This window comes from Canis lupus, chromosome X (genome assembly GCF_003254725.2).
Source record: "Canis lupus dingo isolate Sandy chromosome X, ASM325472v2, whole genome shotgun sequence".
In the NCBI taxonomy this organism is placed as follows: domain Eukaryota; kingdom Metazoa; phylum Chordata; class Mammalia; order Carnivora; family Canidae; genus Canis; species Canis lupus.
Genome location: NC_064281.1, coordinates 94,214,385 through 94,224,241, shown reverse-complemented (window position 1 = coordinate 94,224,241; position 9,857 = coordinate 94,214,385). Strand labels below are relative to the sequence as shown.

The window sequence follows — 9,857 nt, the reverse complement described above, 5'->3', positions numbered from 1 at the left end:
ACTTGTCCTTCCCCTATCCCCTCATCAGCCTGACAGCAGTCTTGAAGATGACAGTCTATATTCCCAGTGTGGGTTCCTCTCTCAAGTTACAAAGGAAACAGAGAAGGCCTTGCAAATTATTGTATTTGTTGGCTTTAACCAGTCTGGGGATTACCTGAAATATTGTCATAAAGCACTTGTCCCTGTTTCAACAAATTGAGAACTAACACAGGCCAGAAAAGTGGCACTCATTTCTTAAAACTTTGAAAAGTGAACAAACAACCCTCAGAAACCTGGGTCTAAAGATTGAAGTTGAGATTTATAATAGACCACCTAATGTCTGAAAGGAAAGATAGGTGGAGTTTCTTTAAAAAAAATTAATCAGTCATTCAAAAGTACCCACACTTATAGGAAATTTAGAAAGCTACAAGGAAGAACAGAGTAAGATACATATATGCATTAGACCTGAAAAGATGACAGACTTATGCCTTAACCTGATCCCTAGGCTCAGTACAACCATGGATAATTGTTGGAAAACTCTAGTAGATTGATAATCTGCAAAGAACGAGGGAGATGTTTTCTTTAGCTCCTGACATTCAAGGAGATTGCTGTAAATACTAACTGAACATAATAAAAATGAACACAATTTGGTATTCATACACAAGGAATATAGGCTTCTCTAAAATAGTTTTGAAAGATCATTAGTCAAATAGACTACTACAATCTTCAACATTAAAGAACACAACAAACCTGAATGGAGAATTTGGTTTTCAGATTTACCATAATTTAATAACCACATGTCCAGTTTTTAACAAAAAATAGGAAGGCAAACAAAGAATTTAGAATGCATAGATCATTGAAAGGAATAAAATTGGCAGAAACCATTCCTGAGGAGGGCCCACATGCTGGAATTACAAGGCAAAGATTGTTATAACAGATGTTTTAAGTATTCTCATACAGCCAAATCAAAATAAGGACAAAAAAAGTAAATGAAATCAAGAAAATGATGCAAAAACAAAATGAAAAAAATCAATGGAGATTCACATTATAAAAGTAACCAAATAGAAATTCTGGAGCTGAGAAGTAAAACTAATAAAATGAAAAAAAAATCAGAGATGTGTTTATAGATTTCATTAAGCAGAAAAAAGAAACAGCAATCTCAAAGATTGGACAGTGTCTGAGGAGCAGAAAGAGAAAAAAAAATGAAGATAAGTGAAAAGAGCCTAAGGGAACTGTGGAACATCACCAAATGGAACATCATATACATTATAAGTATCCCAGAAGAAGAGAGAAAGAAACAGAAAGAATATTTGAACGTATAAGAGACAAAAACTTCCCAAGTTTGATGAAATACATAAATGTATATTTCTAAGAAGCTCAGCAAACTCTAAGATAAACTTAGGGATCCACAAAAGAAACAATATTCAATTGTCCAAAAACAGAAACAAAATAAGCCATGTTGAAAAGACAACCTACAGAATGGGAGAAAATATTTTAAAAGCATAGCTCTTATAAAGGTTTAATATCAAGAATATATAAAGTACTATATAACTCAACAGAAAGACAAACAACAAAATTTAAAAATTGGCAAAGGATTTGAGGAGATATTTCTCCAAAGGAGATATAAAAATGGCCAGTAGAGGCGCCTGAGTTGCACAGTCAATTAAGCAGCTGACTTGGTTTCAGCTCAGGTCATGATCCCAGGGTCCTGGGATCCAGCACCATGTGGGGTTCCTTGCTCAGTCCAGAGTCTGCTTCAGGATTCCCTCTCTCCCTCTGCCCCTCCCTCCACTTGCTATGCTCTCTCTCTCTAAAATAAATAAATAAATCATTTAAAAAGTCAAAAATAGGGTTGCCTGCGTGGTTCAGTTGGATAAGTAAGTGTCTGCCTTTCACTCAGGTCATGATCCCAGGGTCCAAGGATAGAGCCCCTCAGGAGTCTGCCTTTTCCTTTCCTTCTGTCTCCTCCCACCGCCCCCACTCTTTCTCCCCCCCATAAATAAGATCTTTTAAAAAATTAATTAATAATAAAAATCGCCAATAAGCATATGAAAAGATTCTTAACATCATTAGTGATTAGGTAAATACAAATCAAAATCACAAGAGGACACAACACTTAACACACACTAGGATGGCTATGTTAAAAAAACAAACACCATGAAATTGGTGTTGATAAGGATGCATAGCAATTGGAATCCTCATGTACTGAAGATTGGAATGCAAAATGTTTCAACCACTTTGGAAAAAAATTAGGCAGTTCATCAGAAATATAAATATATATTTACCACATGACCTAGCAATTCTACTTGTAGGTATATGTACCCAAAATAATTGAAAATAAGGACTCAAATACCTGTACACCAATGCTCACTGCAGTATTATTTACAATAGCCAAAAGGTGGAAAAAATCTAAGTGTTCATCAACAGATAACTGGATAAACACACACTCACACATACACACACACACACACACACGAACATTATCCAGTCATAGAAAGGAATGAACTTTGGTATATACTATAGCATGGATGGATTTGAAAATATTAAGCTATATGAAATGAACTATGTATAAAAGGAAAAATATTTTATGATTCCATCTATTTGATATCTAGAACACGTAAATTCAAGAGACAGAAATTATAATAGAGATTATTAGGAGCTAGGGGAGGGGAAATGTGAAGTTACTGCTTGGTGGATACAAAAAGTTTCTCTTAGAGTTGATGGAAAAGTTTTAGAAATTCAGATAAGGGACAAATTACAGCAACATTGTAAATAAAATTAATGCCACAGAATTGGACATTTAAAGTGGTAAAGTTTACGGGACACCTGGGTCGCTCAGCAATTGAGCATCTGCCTTTGGCTCAGGGCGTGATCCTGTGGCTCCGGGATCGAGTCCGACGTTTGGCTCCTGCGTGGAGCCTGCTTCTCCCTCTGCCTATGTCTCTGCCTCTCTCTGTGTGTCTCTCATGAATAAATGAATACAATCTTTAAAAAAATAACGTGGTAAAGTTTATGTCATATATAATATAATAAAATTATTATAATAAAACTCATAGCAATAAAAAATATTAAATAATATAAACTTCCAATTTAATTTATAATAAAATTAAGGGTAAAACTTGATTTTAGCTCCAATATGTAAAGAGTGTGGAAGTTGCTATCCCATCCTTACATGAATAAGCTAAATATCTTAAAACCTACTTTTCTTGGACCTATCATTGAACTGAGGTGACAGGAAAAACCTCTCTCCTGAAATCTGAAAGTCAGGCAAACGCAGAAAGTCACAAACAAGATATGCTTACTTGATACAGAAGCTGCTGGAACTGTAACTTGTAGGAACACTTACATGATAATTTTGATGAATTGTTGGAGGCTGAGTATTGACTACTGTCAGAGTGAGAAACTGCTGGAAGCCACAGTCTGAGAAGGAACCCCACATTTTCCTTGTTTTTACTTCTAGTAATCCTACCATGTTGTCCTGGTGAAATTCCCCAAAGATCCACTAATGATTCTGGCAGGAATTGAGGAAGATGAATTGTTGTGAAATATATCCAGAGCCTTATTTGCAAGAAATAGTATTTTCACAAAAAAAGACTTTAACATAACCTTATGCCTGGTGAAGAAAGGACATTCCTCCTACCTCAGGCTTCTGTAGCTTTACTGTTACATAAAGGGAGAGAACAACACCAGCAGAGAAACACTTGTGAAAGTCATAGTCTAGAGACATGGGACAGAGGTGTACAGAACTTATCACCACATCAACAGGGCTCCACAGTAATAGTGGACTGCAGATGAAAAAGTTGAAAGACACAGATTCTATTAGTATTAGTACTTCGGGAATTCCAAAGTGAATAAGGGAGACCAAAACAAGAGCACTAGAGAAATTTGAAGCCTTGGTCACATACACCTACAGAAAACAGTAAACATGAAACATTAAATAATCTAATTAAAAAGTCTAATAATGAGCCAGGTGAGCATGAATCTTCATTTTAAAGGACTACGTACCTCCATTCCTATTATTTGATACAAAATATCCAGTTTTAAGCAAAAAATTAAAAAGAATTCTAAAAAGCAAGAAAAAAAACAGACTGAAAAGCTTCAAACTACACTGAGATATGACACATATGATTAAATTATCAGATAGGAAACTTAATGATAAATATATTAAAAGCGCCAATGGAAAAAGTAGATAGCATGCAAGAGCATATGGGTAATATAGGCAAAAGATGGAAACTCTAAGAGAAAAAGAAAAGAAAATGCTAGAAATCAAATACCACATAAGCAATTAAGAATGTCTATTATGAGCTAATCGGTAGACTGGAAATGGTTGAGCATGAAATCAGTGAACTTACATATAGATCAAAAGAAACTTCCCAAACTGAAATAAAGAGTTGACAAACAAATCCCCAGAATATCCAAGATCAGTGGGATGAATTTCAAAGTGTGTAACATACAGGTACTCGAAAAACACAAGGAAAAGAAAGAAACAATTCAGAAGAAATACTCAAAGAACTAATAACCAATAATTTTTCTGAAATTGATGAGAAAAATCAAACCACAGATCTAGAAGATCAGAAATGACCAAGCAGGATAAACACCCAAAAATTGAACACCTAGATATATTCAAATCATACAAAACCAAAGACAAAGACAAAAACAAAGAAATTGGAGCAGGGGTAGGAACATTACCTAAAGAGGAACAGAAAAAATTATAAGAAACTGCTCTTTAGAAACCATGTAAGAAAGAAGAAAATGGTGTGAAAGAGGGAAAAAAAACGAAAGGAATCAGCCAAGAGTCCTGTAACCAGTGAAATTATCCTTCAAACGTGAAGAAATATTGTCTCAGACCAGCAGAAACTGAAAGACCTATGAAAAATAAACTTCTCTACATACATTTCTATTGCAAACTATTGTTGAACAACGGTTCATCATTTGGCCTAATGTGCTGCACATAATAAATACTAATTTAATAAACTCATAGCATGCAGTTAAATTTTAAGTTCTGTATGACACTGCAATAGTAAGTATATGATGCCAATTATCACCAAAATTATGGAACTTTACATCCTAATGAATGAAACAATTTAAAAAACCATGCAACAGATTGGGAGACCTCAGACAAAATGCAGAATGTGACAAAAGAATATAAATGTATAAAACCTCACTTAAAGAGATGGAGAATAAGGAAGTGTCCCACATAGGTTTCAAAATTAATGGAATCTGAAACCAATCTACAACACATCTAGGAGTTGAACAATAAAATTAATGAATGGTGAATGGTGGGTGTCAGGCTTTTCATTATTGGAGTGTGAGGTTACAGATAAATAATGAGAGGAGGCTAGAATCATTTATATGGTAATTGAGTAGAGTAGGAGACATTGGTATGAACTTGTGTAGTTTAATATAGAAATATAGATTTGTGTATGTACACAGGTAACTAAACATACATATATTTCCTAGCTCTGTTATCTGAGAGGACTTAGAATTTATAGTTGTAAAAATCACACCTTAGCATCCAGATTTTAATTTCTTTTTTTTAATTTCATTTATTTATTTATGAGAGACACAGAGCTAGAGAGAGGTAGAGACACAGGCAGAGGGAGAATCATGCTCCATGCAGGGTGCCTGCCGTGGGACTCGATCTCGGGTCTCCAGGACCACAACCTAGGCCAAAGGCGGTGCTAAACCGCTGAGCCACCCGGGCTGCCCCAGATTTTAATTTCTAATACCATTTTCCAACAAAAGAAACCTGGACTCCTCAGAGAAATGGCTGATGCTAGTACTAGGGCAGGAAATACACATGACAAATTTGGAACGTCTTGTGTGCTAGAAAGTTAGAAAGTGCTAAACAAACAGATGAACCACAATAATGTGAAAAGGCCAGGAATCAACTGAAAAAAAACCCGTTGATAAAGCTGGAAAAATTCAAGCAATAACAACAAAAAGAATTAGTATTGAATTACAACCAAAATGTAAGACAAATATAAATGAGTCCATACTTATGTAAACCAATTAGTGAATGAATGAGTGGATAGATAGATAGATAGATAGATAGGAGAGAAGAGACCAATCTAGCATGGAAAAGAATTCCGAATTTTTTTTTTTTTGTAGATACTCCATCCTTAAGGAAAAGAAGTATAATTCCTAATTCTTTTTAAGTGTGGGCAGCACACAGTGACTGATTTCCAGAATACAGTATGGAAAAAAGGAAGAAAGCATCACTTATGCTGAAGAAATCTGACAAACACTATTTCAGCCAGGTGATCAAGATGAACAGCAACGGTGATAAAGCATATCAATAGCATATTCCCTTGATATTATGTGATAAAATGGTATCTTAACCCTATGGTCCTAGCAGAAACACACACAGTCTAACCATGAGAAAAAAATAAAACAAATCCAAAATAAGGTAAATTCTTGATTTCCCTCATTTAGTAAAGTACCTTGTCATTCCCTTTGAATGTCTGTGGGACTTTTTTTATGCATGTAGCCCAACAAATTCATCAGGTTTTGACATCTAGGCATCATTCTTTGTTCATTTTTTTTCCTGGCACACAGTGAGAGAACTCAGTCTACACATTCATGTATTCTTTTATTTCAGAGGAGTTTCATTCCATCAAAACGTTAAATATGCATATATTTTTTCTGTTTCATTTGTTCTGCTTTATTCAGAAAAACGAATCATCCAGTTTTAAGGGCTTCTGTTTTTGGCTTCCATATGAAACTTCTAATTAGTTGTTCTTGTGTGTAGGTTTTAAAGCATTGCCTATAACCTTCATAGGTCTCATTCTTCATGTCTCTTACTTAGTACTCAACAATGATATCCATTGAGCTACACTTCATTGAACATAAACCGACATAGAAAAAGGAATTTTTTTTCTTTTGGTTTCATGATCCATTCAATACCACTGAAACACAATAAGCACTTTGATACTTTATGGTTTACCTGCCATTACTGACATTGCTTAACATCTGTAAAGCTGAAATTCAAGTATCTTCTTGTACCTTTTTTTTTCTTTTTTTTTTTAATTTTTATTTATTTATGATAGTCACAGAGAGAGAGAGAGAGGCAGAGACACAGGCAGAGAGAGAAGCAGGTTCCATGCACTGGGAGCCTGACGTGGGATTCGATCCCGGGTCTCCAGGATCGCGCCCTGAGCCAAAGGCAGGCGCTATACCGCTGCGCCACCCAGGGATCCCCTTCTTGTACCTTTTTGAATATGTTTAGCCTTGCTTCCACGTCATTTCTCTTAGATAACAGACTGAACAGTTGAAAAATAACGTACATTTAGGCATACTGATTTTTGTGCACTTAATGCATCTGTTGCCCACAAAGTGATGCTCTCTTCTTCTTGCTTTGATTTCTACACTCCTAAGTATGAGCTGTATAATTTAAGGGTCATTAACAATTAAAGGTGCTCCTTTCCAAAATTCTGCATGTCTGCATTTTACAGATATGTGAGATTATGAAATTGTCCTTCAATCGGATCCTTAATTTTCAGGATCTGTGGTTTTGGCTTGTGGTTTTTCCCAATTATACTAGATATGTTGTTTCTTCTTTGCTTTTAGCTCTTTCCATGAGAAGTTATGGAATCATAATGAAACTCCACTGTTTTCATGCATATTTACATGTGTGTGAAATATAAGTATACAGATGATATATGTCTGTTATTTTATATATTCATATACATATATACTTCATTAAAGATTTCTTCTTAACTCATTACTTTTTTTTAAAAGATTTTATTTATTTATTCATTTAGAGAGAGCGAGAGAGAGGCAGAGACACAGGCAGAGGGAGAAGCAGGCCCCACGCAGGAAGCCCGATGCGGGACCTGATCCCGGGTCTCCAGGATCAAGCCCTGGGCTGCAGGCGGCACTAAACCGCTGCGCCACCGGGGCTGCCCAACTCATTACTTTTTTTAAGATAGATTTTCTTTATTAATGACCTCAACCAAATTTCTTTAAATATAGGAGTTTCAAACTCAAATATTTAGGAGAAAACAAGTTAAGATTGCATTATCCTGCAACTCATTAGCAGTAACATATTGCCAAGGGAAACAGCTTGGAAAGGAGGGTAGAAGGGAAGGGGAGTGAGGGAAGGAAGGTAAAGAAAAGGAGTAAAATTGATCAAATGGAATTCTTTTTTTAATTCTTGAGAACAATGAAGTTCTTGCAAGCACAGTTTGTTTCTGCAAATTATTTTCCAAATGGGTAAAAAATGGAACCAAAACAGAGAATCCCTTAAGAACCTAAAGTGGTGCAACATGAAAAGCTAAGATTATCCAGTAGCAAGTATTGCAGCCTTCAGTTGCCAGCTGCCTCCTCTTACAGCTCCCAGGAGTTAGTGGGATGAAAATGTCTTCCCTGTGATTGTTTTCATTTCTTTTTTCTCAGCATCTGAGCATGCATGGTTCAGTACCTTGAGGAGGTCGGATGTTTTTGCCTCATATGTGTGTGAATATAGGCCTTAGAGTAATCGATGCGGTAAAGAAGATAATCCTGAAACATGTGGAGCAAGTTGGTGGTGTTATCCCCAGCACTGGTGTAGCAAGGGAACAGCATGAAGGTCATGTAGAAAGTGTTGTTGCCCTCGGCAGCACTGATGTCTTTCAGCTCCAAAGGAGATTCCTTGTGGCTAGAGGACCTGTGGGGCTGTGTGGCTGGCTCTGTGTCCTTTGAACTGCAGCATGAACACTTTTCCAATGACCACACCATCATCATCCTTAAAAATTGTGAAGACTACTGTGACTCCATCCTGTTTACACTCACCATATATGGTCTCATCATCCCTCTAATGGATAGTTGCCCAGTTCTCTCCTTCCTTGCCCTCTTCTTGAAATTTGAAGAATTTCTCCAAGACAGAGGCAAAAACAATTTTTTAAAGATTTTATTTATTTAATTATTTATTTATTTATTTATTTATTTATTTATTTATTTATTTATTTATGAGAGACAGAGAGAGACACAGGCAGAGGGAGCAGCAGGCTCCATGCAGGGAGTCTGATGTGGGACTTGATCCTGGGTCTCCAGGATCAGGCCCTGGGCTGAAGGTGGCGCTAAACCACTGAGCCACCTGGGTTGACTAAAAACAATTTTATTTCAACATGTCAGCCTGATACACAATGGAATCCTTGGATGCTGGTAGATTTTCAAGGTCATATAGCAAAGAGACATGGTATCCTCCTTCAGGATTTACCAAGAAACTGCCATACACTCTCTTTAATAACTCATCAGCACCATGTGCCTGAAGTTTCTTGTAGAATTTCAAAGAAATACAGACCAACAGGATTAGGATTTGAAATATGATAGAGGACTCCATCGAAATCTGCAAATGTTACTTCTACTGCTTCTGGTTTGTTACTGGCCTCTGTGACCATGAACTTGAGTGCCAGTGGCTCCTTGATGATGCAGTTCTTCACCTCCAGCAGGATCAGCACCTCAGCTACCCAGACCCCCGGAAGCCTGAAGCCACCTGCCAAACCGCTACCACTGCCTCACCAATAAGCTCGGTCCCTGACAAGCTCTCCGCTCTAGCTGGCTACTTCTGCTCTTACACCCACTTTTGCTAGCTGCCCAGTTGCGCGGCCCCATGGTGTCATTTCTGCCTCAATCTCTCATGAACACACACACATTACATTTCTTGTCATACATATATTATCAAATGAAAGAAGCAGGCTACAAAATAGCATAGTTATATTTTGAAGTAGACTACAATAAGTTCCACTACCATTTTAATAGTTGCTTTTTCTTGGTGGTAAAACTGTTTGTGGTTACAACTTTATAATATTGTCTAAAATTTCATGAAAATTTATCTACATATATATTTGTGTGTTTATAAATGTATTTTCCTTTACTGTAACTAAACAAATTCTTCT

At 36.4% G+C, this 9,857-nt stretch overlaps 1 pseudogene; it reads right to left on the bottom strand.

Moving 5' to 3' along the window:
* Positions 1-8,323: 8,323 nt before the first annotated feature.
* On the bottom strand, positions 8,324-9,573 carry LOC112649090 (actin-related protein 2/3 complex subunit 2-like; annotated as a pseudogene).
* Between the last annotated feature and the right edge of the window lie 284 nt (positions 9,574-9,857).